The following is a 14,085-nucleotide window of genomic DNA, read 5'->3' as shown; positions in this document are numbered from 1 at the left end:
ATCGATAAAAAAAATTTGAGATGCCGGTATTTGAACACCGCACTGTGCAAATGTTACAGACGTTCGATCGCATTTGCACAGTGCGGTGTTCGAATACCGGCATCTCAAATTTTTTTTATCGATTTCCTTTCTTTTGTGGAACGGTTTGAGGCCATCAGAGCGGAGCCGTGTAGAACAGTCCCAGACGTCGGGGGTTCGAATCCTAACAAACATTAACATTTAATTTTACTGCCTTGCCCAGTGTGGTTGAAAACCGTGACTTCAGCCATCAAATTGCACGTGCTGTGGTGGTCTAGGGAGTAGAGGCGTCGCTTCTCCGTGCTGAGGTCGGCGGTTCGACTCCCCAAACTTCTTGTGAAATTTTGACCGGGTCGGTCCATTCCTGTCGCGTCAAGAGCCCGCCTCACGCCGCTCCATTCATCATGGGCCGTGGTGGGCGAGCGGCAATAGTCGTGCGGTCCCGGCAGTGGGATCCTGGGATCGACTCCCATCATTTCATTACATTTTTCGACTGGCTTCCTTCCACTGCAACTCAAACCCGTCGTCCAACACGACGCCAGACGTACAAGCTTGATAGCGTAGTGGTCAGAGTCACATTCACCTGGCCACTCCGCTGGGGTGTCTAAAAAGCAACTGCGCTTCGGCGGGTTGGCCTCGGCACTGGAGCGACGGAGTATTCGATCCGTCAATCCAGCCACCCGTAATTGGTCGCGGGTGGGTCCTCCTTGATTCGTCGGGAGGAGATGATAAGTCCTTTGAAGCTGGCCCTTAAACAAGCTGTATGTTTGGTAGAGAGCGCCGGACAGCGGGTGTACATTTGGTACAGACCACCCCGCGAAAAGCAAAGGCTCTCAAGGCAGAGAGAGACTGTCAAACCCGCCCTTCAAGCCCGGCCCATATACAGATGAGAAACCCCTGGGGTCGCCGCCTGTAAAGCACCGGTTCCCCCGATCCACCGAAGTTGCAGGCGGCCCTCCGACCTGTGTGCGGAGGTGGGAGAAGGGCCCCCCTTTTTTCTTCTTTTTTTTCGATTTTTGTATCCGGGGGGGAGGGATGCATTGCGCCTAGGCTTTTTGTATCCCCCTCCGGCCGGCCGAGGGGATACTCCTCGCCTAGGCTCTTTGTATCCGGGGGGGATGCATTGCGCCTAGGCGACGTGCATCCTCCTCCGGCCGGCGGGGGATACAATAAGCCTAGGCAAAATGTACCCCGGGGTACATTTCGCCTAGCCGCATGGTACCCGGGGTACAATTCGCCTGGCACCTAGGCGCTTTGTACCCCTGGGTACATTGAACCTAGTCGTCATGTACCCCAGGGTACTATGGCCCTAGGCGTTGTGCACCCGGGGGCCGACGGGTACAGTTCGCCTCCTACACCGGGAGCGAGGACGGGCCGGGCCGAGCCGGAGTGCCGGAGCGCCCGCCAAGCGCCGGGTAGGCAACACCACGACACGGCCGCGTGACGGCACGGCCCGCCTGCCGGGCGGTTTGTCCCGTCGCGTCGCGGCCCCGCGCTGCGAACAGCCCGCCGCGACTCCGCGACGACAGCAACTCGCCTGCCTGGCCGCGGTCTGGCCTGGCCACGGCGCGGTCCACCGCCGCCTTTTTCTGGCGGGACTAAGAGCGGACGCTGAGTAGTGCGCGGCATAGCGCGGCTCGCAGAGCAGCCACAAAGGCGGCCCTCTGTATACATACACTGGCCGGCCGGCGGGGCACGGCGGGGCTGGAGGCTATTGGAAGCAGAGGATGCTTTAGCTGACTTTGAGACAGAGGCCACCCCACCCCGCCCCACCCAAGGGGAAACTACTTTGAATTTTGGTGTACATGGCCGTGAATTTCATGAATTTTTTTGAAATATTTGAATTTTTGTTGAATTTTTTGAATTTTGACAAATTTCAATGAATTTTTGCGAATTTTCAAGATTTTTTTGAATTTTGATGAATTTTTTGAACTTGGCTGCAGTTTTTGAATTTCATGAATTTCAATGAATTTCAATGAATTTCTATGAATTTCTCTGTTTTTTAATGAATTTTGGTGAATTTCAATGAATTTTTGAGCCTTTGATCGCCGAGGGCATCTCGGAAGCATCCAAGAAGTGTGCTGCAACGTCCGCGGGAGTCTGTGCCTTCATCGCGCAGTAGCGGGTTGGTCCAACGAATGTGTCAGATCCCTCTGTTTCAACCGACCCGTTCGGACGCGTGAATGCAGGCGCTTGGATGCTCTGCCATACTCGGCGCCCCACCGCCCATACGTCTGTCCGTCTTTCCTGCGTGAGACTTGGAGAGGGTGTCAAATGCGATCAAGAAAAACATTCGTTTGTTCATCCTTTGGTGTGAATGTATCGGCGTGTTTCCGTCGCGTTGCTAACACGCACTCACGTGCGCTCTCTGAGCGGCCGGGGGCCGTCCGAAACACACTGTAAAAAATGTTGCAAATTTTTGAAACCCATTGGCGTGCGAAATTTTGCCACCCAATGTATAAAGACTCCAGTTGCACCCAGTGGGTTGCAGAAGGCCACTGTACCAGCCCACTTGATGAAATACATCGACCCGTTGGACAGCGAAATTTGCTATTGTGTCGTCGAAAATCCGTACATCTGAGACGAAATTCATGATTTGGGTGATTTGGGCTCTGAGCTCACCCACATGTTCAAATTTAGTATCTTGTGGGTTGAAAAAGTTGCCGTCCACGTGAGAGAATTTACACATGTGGAGATTCTCGGATGGCCCACCATGCCCACCTGTAGAAAAGTTAACATTGTGGTTAAGCTGAGTTCCTCAACTTGCCCACAAATGCAAATCATCCATCGAGGGCGCCGCTAACGGCAGACGGTCTCGAGCCGGCTGGGTCAAGTAGCCTCCGCCGAGCGTCTTCGACTAGCTAGCGTGGTGGCGCAGTGGTCAGAGGGGTCGGGTCCTGAGTGGAGATTGCAGGTTCGATGCCCATGCACCTCGTGATTTTTCTGAGGTCAGCCCGCATTTTAAGACACCTCTAACCGGGATCTATACACGTGGGCAATTTGGGGGAGCGTCTTGCGGCCAAGATGAAAAATTTATGCACCTTGGGCAGCGGGAGCGCCTACTGTTGCCCACGTGAGAAATTCACTATTTGGGTAAGAACGGTTCCCTTATACACCCATTGGGCAAAAAAATTTTGGCGCCAGTGGGTTACTGAATTTCGCAAACCCTTTGGGCTGTGAAATTCGTGATCGAAGGGTGGGTGCAGGGGCGTTTCACCACCCCAAATAGCAAAAATTTGCAACTTTTTTTTTACAGTGCACATTCCACAAGGATCGAGAAGGTTTTCTGTGAAGAACGGCGAGGACAGAGGACCATCCCCCAAAGAAATGACACTGTTAACAGATGTCCCCGCAATTAGGCAAGGTCGAGGAGCCCGGCCGGGGAGGGGGGAGGGGCCGGCGGCGAGGGAGGCGGTGGTCTGCCTGCACCACGGGACGCCATTCATTGACACCGAGCCTCCTTCGGCGCCCCCCGCCTTCAAATTGACCCACAAGTTCCAACTCAAACAAAATTTTGGACCGTGTAGAGGCGTGAAAGACGCTAGCGAAGTTTTAAAAATTGTAAAATTTAGGGAAATACTAGAACACCTGTGCTTTGGTAAGAGTCAGAGTGGTAGCGCCAACACACCGGTAGCCATGCTCAGTTTTCATCTGCTATGTGGCACTCGCGGGCTGCAGCGTTAGCAATCAAGAGAGACCTCCTCCCCTTCCCCCCCCCCCTTTCTCCTCACAACCACACGGTCTCCGCGAGGGCTCCCCTCACGTTTTCGTACGCAGGTTTAAATCATGCATCCCATCGTAAATTAACGAAAATTCATTGAAATTCATTGAATTTTAGTGAGTTTTAATGAATTTCAGTGAACTTTGACACATTTTGATGAATTTTGTACACTTTTTGAATTTTTGCGCTGCAATGAATTTTATGAATTTCAGTGAATTTTGAAGAATTTCGATGAATTTCAATAAATTTTGGTGAATTTTTTAATTTTATGAATTTTACTGAATTTTTTGAATTTTGTTGAATTTTTTTGAATTTTGCATTAGGTGTACACATTTTTTCGGAGTAGTTTCCCCTTGGCCCCACCCCGCCCCGCACCTCGCCTTGTTCCATCCCGCTAGGGCCGCGGGCCGCGCCGTTCTAATTACGGACACCAAGACCAAGGAGCCTCGCCTTGCCGTGCCGTGCCTTGCTGTGCCGCGCCGTGCCGTGCGGCGCCGTACCCTGCCGTCGTACCGTGCCGTGCCGCACCGTGCCGTACCACGCTCCAAGAAGTCGATCACTTTCTGCTTGTGTTCGGACGGCGAGACCGTTCCGGTCGGGTGCGCGGAGGACAGTGAGCGATTTTGATTGTTGTTCTACTACGATAGGTCGGCCGCGTAAAGTTTCTGGAGAACAAAGAGGGGGCCTCGCGGGCTGCTTCGGGCGGCCCTCTTTACGCGGGGTTGGATACGGAGACGAGCCTTCATCAGCGTGGACGCTTGCCGACACTGGCGGAGAGAAGTAGAGTAGTACACTCCGAAAAGTGACACGCGGTCGCAGGCGGTGCTCGGTGTGTTGCAGTGGCAGTGTCGCCTGATTGCACGTAAAATCTGGAGTACACCAAAGACGCACCATGCAAGCAATTTAAAATATGCGATACTACACAGTTTTACCGCTAACTACGCGCTATGTGGTGCGTAAAACTTGCGAAATAATATAGGAACGATGTGAATCCTTTTGTGCCTCTGGGTGGGACGTGAATTGGTGGGCAAAATTTTAACGCCCTTCCACGTTGCATAACCTTAGTACGCCCTTAAAGGAGACTGTTTATCTCCTGAAGGACGCAGTTTTTATGCAATTACTTTACCAATGCAGTCGTTGTGTTGGTGCCGCGCACCCACCCGCCGTGCCTTGGCCCGGACAAGGCCTGGCTCCTTGATCGGGCGCCACACTGGAGATAGGCCTCCGACGACGAAACGACCAAAAAGCAATACCCGCTAACCCCAGGGCCAGTTGGGCAACTGTTGTCGCTTTGTCAAGAAGGCCTTTAAAAGAGTTTGGAATGAACATTCCGAAAGAATTAGCCCCGACCCTTTTCACGGTATTACTGTTCTCGTCGCCCTTGACAAAGTTTAAGAGATTAATTCGGAACACAGGTCGCCGGCGAGCGAGACAATTTAATAATGACAAAGCCCGCGACTTTGGCTCTGTGTCTGCCTGGCTGGCTGCCTGCCTGCCTAGCTGCCGCCTGCCTGGCTGCCTGGCTGGCTGGCTGCCTGCCTGCCTGGCCGCCGAGTGCGTGCGAGCTGTGGTGTAGGGAGGCAGGCGCAGACCCCGCTGTAGGCGTGACCCGGAGCGCAGCGCACGAGGATGAAAAATTTAAACACGAAGCAAAAGGCGCGCGGGCAAGCGCAAGAGCAAAGAAAAAAGGCGCGTGTTAAATTGGGGAACCTTGACGCGGCGTGCAGGACGTGCTCTGGCGTGGCCGGCCATAACGAGGACGCGAGCGGCGAGCGCTGGAGATGGGGAAAGTTTTCCTTTCCGCACCTCCTCCACGTTCCACCGTCGGGCGGGCAGGCCAAGGCAGGCCGAGGCAGGCAGCCTCCTGATCGCCTAGAGTAATTGCTGCGTGGCAAGTCAAGGGGCGCTGCCCTGGCGATGCCCGCCCCAAGGAGCGCAAGGGGCGCCAAGGGGCGCCAAGGGGCCGGCCGGAGGGCGGCAGAACGCCGCAGGGTGTATCGCGCGCACTGGAGCCAGCGGCAGTGCAGTGCAGACTCAATCTCAAGAGAATCTGTACGACTCTGTCTCTGTCACACCCGTCCCACTCATTAGGCGTCCGGCCGAGGTGGGGCGGACTCTAGAGCGACGGAAAAATGTTCGGAATCGCCATGCAGAACGGCGGTGAACCACCGTCGTCACTGTTTGCGTTACGAGCGCGGGGATGGGGAGGGGTCGGCCCCACCCGGCCCCGCCCCGACTCCATCGCTAACTCGCACAAGTGGGCTTGCCAGCGTGTGCCACACTCGCCGAAGGGCCCCGGCAGCACCACTCCTCCTCCTCCTCCTCCCCCGCCCCCGCCCCCACCGCACACCGGTCTCACGGGGGCTCCTGCAGCAGCGGTCCGGCCGCAAGACGGCACAAACTGCGGCCGGCGAGCACAAGCAGGTCGTCAGGGAGCACGGCCCGCCCCGCGGCCCGCCCCGCGGCCCGACAGTAACCGCGCGGCCGCGGTAAAACGATTTGCGGCGCGCCGAAGCAGGACCGTCCACGCACGCGCACGGTTTGAAGCGGCACGGTCAGGGCCGGTCAGGACACACGCTGGCCGTCGGTGGGGGGAGGGGATAAGAACACCAACGGCATGCGGAGATAGCACAGTTCGGTGAGAAATTTTTTCGGTGGATGAGTGGACGGGCCGGAGCCGGTCAGGACCATCGTTACACATTCAAATTTCTAGCTAGACGACCCTGTGATATGAAGAAAAAGTACGTTCGTACTGTGCTTGCACCATTTCCTCCGTGGGATAACTCTTCTTCAGACGTTAAGAGTGTGCGGAAGCAGATCCGGAGATCCAGGAGCAGGTGGTGGAGGAGAGGACGCGAGTTTCGGTTCCGGTGTAGAGGTGTTTGCCACGCAGTGGTGCGCACGGCAAGCACGAAGCGCGCCCATCAGGGCAGTCCTCCACTCCACTTGAGTTGCGGACCGATGGGGCCTGCCTTGCCCCCCGGGAGAGTCACCCTTCCTCTCACCGAGTAGACGGGTAGGCGGGTAGGCGGGTAGGCGGGTAGGAGGGTAGGCGGGTAGGAGGGTAGGCGGTTAGGAGGGTAGGCGGGTAGGCGGGTAGGCGGGTAGGCGGGTAGGCGGGTTGATAGGCGGATAGGTGGGTAGGTGCGGGTTGACGGGTAGGTGACTTGGCAAACCCGCACGGCACCCTCCCCGGCCCATTCAACGTTGCGTGAGGATTGCGGCTCCCGGACCAGACCTGAGCGCCTGGGCCCTCCATCGACTAGTCCCGAGGGACTCCGTCCAGCGCAGCCCCGCACCGCCCTGCTGCAACCCGGGTGGCCCGGCCCATGTGCGACCTGCCAAGTCTTCATTTTGCTCCTTTTTCTTCGGGCCGCTGTGCCGACTGTAATCTAATTCGCCCCCCCCCCCCTCCTCCTCCTTCTCTCTCCCCCACTCTCGCACACCCGCCGCGACGCCCGACCTTGTAAACGAGGCGGAAACGGCCGACCCGGCAAGCCACGCCGCCAGGGGCAGGGGCACGCCGGGGGCCCTGCACTCTCAAATGTTCGACCAGGTGCAGGCCCGCCAGGCCGTGGCCGCCGACGTCCCGGAGGTGGCGGTGTGGTGGGAGAGCTCGCTGCGCAGCCGCTTGTCTGCGACTCTGCTTGTTTTCGTTTGGGCCGCGTCGGTGCGGTGCGGGGTCACCGGGCCTCACTCCTCGCCAGGCCGATGCAGGGCCTTGTTGATGTCTGCAGCCAAGCGAGCCAACGGACAGCGCCAGGCCGCCAGGCACCGCCAGGCACCGTCAGGCCGTCAGGTCAGTCGGCCGGCCGATGAAAGCTGTGAAGCATGCGAAGCATGCGAAGCAGGGCCGGGCAGGGCGCGCACGCACTAACAGGCCGAGGTGTTGACGCAGAAGCCCCCTCCCCGCCCCCTCCCCGGCCCTTCCCAACGCTGGCCGGGGCAGACAATGCCAACGGATTACACCCCGAACTCCCGGGCCGGGCCCCGGGCAGCAAGCCCCACTCGCCGATTAGTACGGCTATCCCTGGGGCCCTGCCTGGCCCTGCCTGGCCCTGCCTGGCCCTGCCCCCTGGCGCCCTGGGGTAGGGCTGGGCGGTTTTTCAATATATTGACTTCAATTTCAATATTTTTTATATTGAAATTTCAATATCGGCATATTGAAATGACCAATATCAATATTCGATATTGATATTGGTCTCAATATCTCAATACATGATATTGATCTCAATATTTCAATATCTGATATTGAAGTCAATATTTCAGAGTTAATATTGGGGTGGTTGCGAGGAAGTTCAGCGAGCGTTGGAAACGACCCCCTTTCCCTTTCCTGCCCCTGCCTCCACCTTTGTCGCGTGCTGCTCTCAATGTATGATATATATGGATATATCATCGTTTCCTACCTTTTCTTTTCTTATTCCTTTCATTTTACTCGCCTACTATTTCCAATATTTGCGTTTTTGAATAGTTCAATTTTTCAACATTTCAATATTTCAATTTTTCAATATTTCAATATCTCAATATTTATATTGACAGTCAATATATTCAATATCAATACCAAATATTGATATTGAGAGAAATTTCAATATTTTGAATATTGGGTATTGATATTGAAATATAAAAACCGCCCAGCCCTACCCTGGGGCCACGTCACGACCGCTGTGCCACGCTGTGCCACACTGTACCATGCCGGCGAGCCGACGGCCGGCATGCGATAGGTGTGCAGGCTCCTGCGGGCTTGCACGCACACTGCCGAGCCAACGCTCCTCGCCGCGGGAGGATAAACAACCAAGACGGTTCGGCGTCATGTCGTCTGCACTCGTGTGGAGTGCGAAGCGGCATTGGAACACAAATCGAATATGACATATGCTCAAAACGAGCGACATTATTGACTCTTTCGGGTTAAAAAAAACTTCGATGTTTTTTTTAATTTTACTGCAAACATTTGGTTTGGTTCTTATTGAATTGGGGTTGTTGGAGGGCAGGCGGATGTGGATGAAATTGTTTCGGCTGGGGATGAATGGAAAGATGGAAAGGCAGAAAGCGGAGGGTAAAGGCCGCTTCAAAGCGGTGTGCACACCAACAATGGAGGAGCAGCGAGAGCGCAGCCGCTGTCATGCTCATGCCGATAGTTCCCCGCGCAGTGCGCGACAAGCGAAAACCAATAGCCGCTTGACGCGGGGCGGAAGCTCGCCAGACAATACGCCGTCAGTATCGGCCGTGCCGGGCCGTGCCATCTCTGTTTCCTCTTTCGACCGCGGCACCACTTTTATCGTTGCCCCGTCAACACGAACAATGCGACTCCAGCCAAAGTCAATAAGTGCCCGAGGCTGCTGCGGCCGGTGGCTGACGCCCCACTGCCGCCCCACTGCCGCCGCACCTGGCCGCACCCCGCGCACCTGCGGTCGCCGGCCCGGGGCGCACCGCGGCAGTTAATTAAGCGGGCGAGTGTCGCCGGGCCGATGAATACGCATACATTATTCGGCTGAATTACTTGAGGCTGCTCAGCGCGGCGTGACGAGTAGTAGAGGAGGAAGAGCGATGGGTTGGCGCGGCCGGAGCGGAGCGAGGCGGTGATCGCGGCTTTCAAGCGAGCGCGGTCCGCGAGCACGGCACGCATGTGGGCCCGAGGAGCGCCTTTCCAACGAGAAGAAAACAATGTACGGTGGACCGGACGCGCGGACATGCATTATTTATACAGAGGGACGCCGAGAGAGGACGCTATGCGTCATTGTGACGCAACCTCTTTTTTTTTTTACGAAAAACAGCAGGCTTGTTGTTTTGCTTTCCTTCTTTTTTTTCCATCCCGCCCGCGGCCGGCGTGAGCGTGGCTTAACGGGACTGACCTCCGAGTTTATGGCTGCCAATCAGAGCCGAGACGACCCCCAGCTTCCGGCCTCGCAGTCGAGCCAGCATAACGCGCGCGTCGTTCGGACGTGTTTCCAATGACAGTCCGTCGCGCTGGTCGCTGCTGCAGGCGGAGCGGGGCGCGGCGGGGCGGGGCGGGGAGGGGCGGGGCGGGGCGGGGCGGGCGCGGCGGGGCGGGCGCGGCGGGGCGGGGCGGGGCGGGGCGGGGGGGGGCGGGGCGCGGGGGGGCGGGCGCGGTGGGGCGCGGCGGGGCGGGGCGCGGCGGGGCGGGGCGTGCGTGACGTGCTTGTCATAACGGAGGCCGCCATCGTGGCTCAAGGCGGCCCGGCCCGGCCAGCCACAGGCTGATTCCGTACCGCGTGCTTCGCCTAGCTTCGCCGCTGTCTGTCTTTCTCGGAGCCATAGCGGCTTGCCCCGTGAGTGCGAGAGAGACAGAGCGACGCAGCTTTCGTAACCAGCCTGCTGACCGGACTTGCGCCCAATGGGCGCCCCAACACACTGCACCCACGGAGACGCCGCGGCACCCTGGCCGCCATGGGGGCGAGGCGGCGGGCCGCCCCTCGGCCGCCCACCCCCGCGGGCATGGCCTGTTTGGGGCAGTGGGCACGGCGTGAGCGGCAGGCCTCGGTCAACGTCTCGGCCCGGAGGGGGGAGGGGGCGCTACTGACGAGCTGACGAGGGGCGAGGAGGCAGGCAAGTTGTATCGACTCAGGCAGCAATGGCTTTAATCACTCGGAATGCCGAAAGCCCGCAGTGTTTTGTCTGCCCCCTCCCTCTGTTCCGTTTGGCTGCGAGCACGAGGCGCGCGAGGCGCCCGACGAGGCTCCGTCGACGGCGATCTCACCCTTACCCGAACAAGTGCTGTTGTAGCCGAGTCTCTCTCGCGCTCGTGGGTCGCCCGGGTCGCCCCGCAGGAGTGCGAGAGAGACAGAGCGACGAAAGTACGGTCCGGAATGATGCCCGGGGCTGAATAATTACGCGCAACGCACGCCTTTTGGCGGGGCGAGGTCCGCGCCAAGCGACGCCAAGCGATTCCACTCGAGTCTCTATGAGCGCGGCAACGCAGTGTAATCACTCACGGAGCTCGACAGCCCGTGGATCCCTTTGCGAATGCGACGTCATTCCTCAGAACTACGTAAACGTGAAGAAGTCTTCCGAGGTTCCTTTCGTACATTTTTAATCCAAAGCAGCCTCGCAACCACCACTTTTTACCACAGAGAATGTGGGAAGTGGTCTCCCCCTCGACGTGTACCGTCCGGGAGGGGGGTGGGGGCAATAAGGGAGCCGGTGCCGCCCTTCCCCGCCATCCCGTCACCCTATTTGCGTTGAGTACACCTCAGCTGGCAGTGATATGACTCATCAGCCGGCCCAGCCGGACGTACTAACATCGGGGTTGTAGTCATTCCGGCGGCCGGCCGGGGCCGGGGGCGCTCGAAGCGAGGCCGCCCAGATTATCAGCCCTGTTCGCTCGTAACGGAACGGACTGAGGCAGAGCGTTGGTGTTTCGGCGAACACACTCTAAATGTTGTACAGTGAAGATTCTCCATATTATGGTGAAAATGTTCCATATTATGGTGGTGCAGCTGACTTCGTAACATACCATGGAGAATTCACTGTACCTTATAGATATTTTGACGAATTTCGTTGATATTATGGAAAAAAATCTGCACATAACATGTTGGTGCAGCCGTCAGACATTTACAGTGTATGCAACGAGGAAAATGCGCGCTGGCTTGCGCTACCTCTTTGCGGTAGGGGCGTGGTGAGGCCGGGGCGGGCTGGGGCGGGCCGCGCGGGGGCAGTGGGCGTGAAATGGGTGTGCTCGAAGCCATTGGCGCCGTTGGCCGCCCTTGCCGGTCGCGTGCACCGCAGGCACCACGCACCACCGGTGTCTTGACCGTCTTGACGCCAAGGACGCCACCGGAAGTTGACGCCAAGTTTAAAGCCTGGATACACCGGTTCCCATCCGAACACCGAAGTTAAGCAGGCGGCTCGAACCCCATTGCGGGGAGAGAGGGTCGTAGGGTTCAAATTTTTAATTTGTTTTACACCCTATTTTAAAGAGAGTGGCGTATATGACATACCGTCCGTACAAAGAGCAGGTAACTTTACCTCGGCGGCCGGGGTCATATGCCACACCACACCAACTTCCCAGTGAGAGCCCGCAGGTAGGCAGTCACGGATACAGCCCTTTTTTGGAAGGAGAAGTCTACTTCTTTGGCTGTCGCGCAGTGTCCCACCCTCAGCACTATTTTACGGCACTGCTGGGCCTTAAACAACCCGTTTGAAGGCACGACCGTTGGCTCCAGCCGTCTCTCATTCCGCTGCTGAAAAGGGCAATAAAGGGGCTAATTTAGAGCGAAGGGCACGCGCTTCTTGCGCAACTTGCCTTGCCTTCCAGGTTTCCCTCAAGGTTCCTTCCAGGTTCCTTTCCAGGATCCTCGGCCAGTGGCGGGGCTCATCGCATCAGCCCGCGTACACTCTAAAAGGCTTATGGTCAAGACTGTCCGATTTACGGTGAAAATACTCCATAGTATTGGTGGTGCGGCGGATTTCGAGATTGGATATGTCGAATTCATTTTGTGTCGCGGAAACAATCTCTACTAAAATGTTTTCGTGCAGCCTTTCTCCGCTAGACATTTAGGTTGTATGCCCCGTGATGCGGGACTCCTAGAGCTGTCCGCTGATGCCAACACGGTTGGCTAACTCCCCTGTTGGCGCACGGAGGCAGTGCCTCGTTTTGCAGTGCAGGGTGGCCCCTCGCGGCTCCTCGACTCCTCGGCAGGCGAGTCACGTCATGCTCAATACTTGAAGAAGTGCGGTCCTTCGTTAAATTCCGCGCCCGCGGCGGAGGGGAACGGAACGCCGTGCAAGGCAGCGCAAGGCGTATCGGCATTGAATGTCCGCACGGCCTGCCTGCGCGTTCCGTGCGCTCTAGCTGCTCTAGTGCACCCGGTGCAGAGCCTTTGCGCCCGCGTCTTTGAATTCGCTTTAACGAGGGACGCCCGGAAGAGGGCGATACTCCAAATGACTGACCGAGAAAAGGGGAAAAAAGATGTTTGAGGGGAAGTGTACATAAATCGTTTATGCCCTTGGGAAGGGCGTAAATGGTATAGGAATTTCAAGCAAAATTTTAATGCCCTTCCCAAAGGCACTAACGATTTATGCCTTTTAAGAACGTAAATCGTTTACGCCCTTTAAGGGCACAATTTTAATGCCTTTGTTTCACCAGTGTTGCCACGTCATGATGTAATTGATCAACGTTTTTCGGTGATGAAATTTTGTAAGGCATTCGTGTCCACCCTTGCCAGGACTTTAATGTCTCACTCAAAAGAGGTCAGGCGATTTAGTATGTGCACCTCTTAAGGGGTCAGAGTAGTCTCGCTTTTTCATTTTCAGTGACGAAGGAAAAAAGTCGCAGTGCCGCGAGCACTGTAAGTGCAGCGTCATCCCTGCCCTGGACAAAAATTTGAGCAATGCAGAAAAGATTGCGTCTCCAGACATGAACCGAGCCATTCCCAGTAGTGGTAATGCCTTCGACCTTGCCTTCGGCAAACAGGCGCTGAAAACGCGCTCAGGCCGTACCTGTTGCCGGGCAGCACAGGTGGGCCGCAGCCTGCAAAAGGGGAGGGGGATTCCGCGGACTCCGCGCAGCAGCGGTTCTTGGCCGTTCCAACCCACTGGTGCCCAGCGGGCGACAACTGATGTTCCCTCCGCAATGCTCTGCCATCCCTTCGCCGGGGTTTCAAGTAGCGCTCAATTTCTCAGAATCTTGACGAAACAATACCTTGGTCCAGGCCGAGGCCGAGATCGGCATCCTGGCCAAGGACAATAAAGGGGCCTCTGCCAGGCGGCCAGCCTCGGCCACGTCATTCGGTGGGCGGACTAAGTGCTCGGCCGCGAGGTTTGAATAATTTACGGTGAGAGGGGGCGATCGGGCGTGGATGGCTGCCCGCAGGTGTTGACATAAAATCAATGAAAGACTGCTGGTTGGGGCTCTCCTTTTGACCCGGGTACCGAGGCAACAGGAACCGTCCGCCCGCCAATTTCCTACCCGGGCAACCCGGGCGCTCCTGCTCCTGGCTGTGGAGAGCCCCACTAGTCTCCAGCGCTGCCGCTTGCCCCTCTTGCCCCGGGGGCTTCACGCTGCAACCGGTTCGCCAGCAAGAAGGAGAGTGCCGAGTTTGGTGCCTGGGGTCAAAGAGTGAGTGAGTGAGGTCAGAGCAGGGGTACAAAAAAAGAGAAAACAACACTTCCTGCGTTTTTTCCTTTTTTTTTTTGCTTTGCTCATCTATCTCGCATCCGGTCTAACTCAGTACCAGGCTCGGAGCGCGGGCCAGCTGAGTAGCCCTGTGCGCCCCCGCCGTCCTCCCCCGCTTTCTTTCAGACAGATGCTCGCTTTTGAATTTCCGGAGTGGCGGTGCAGCGGCAGCAGTGGCGGCGACAGCGCCAGAGTGCGCCAAAGACGAGCCAAA

This window comes from Thrips palmi, unplaced genomic scaffold (assembly GCF_012932325.1).
Source record: "Thrips palmi isolate BJ-2018 unplaced genomic scaffold, TpBJ-2018v1 HiC_scaffold_5, whole genome shotgun sequence".
In the NCBI taxonomy this organism is placed as follows: Eukaryota; Metazoa; Arthropoda; class Insecta; order Thysanoptera; family Thripidae; genus Thrips; species Thrips palmi.
The sequence above is the reverse complement of the archived record's forward strand: the minus strand, read 5'-3'. Positions refer to the sequence as shown.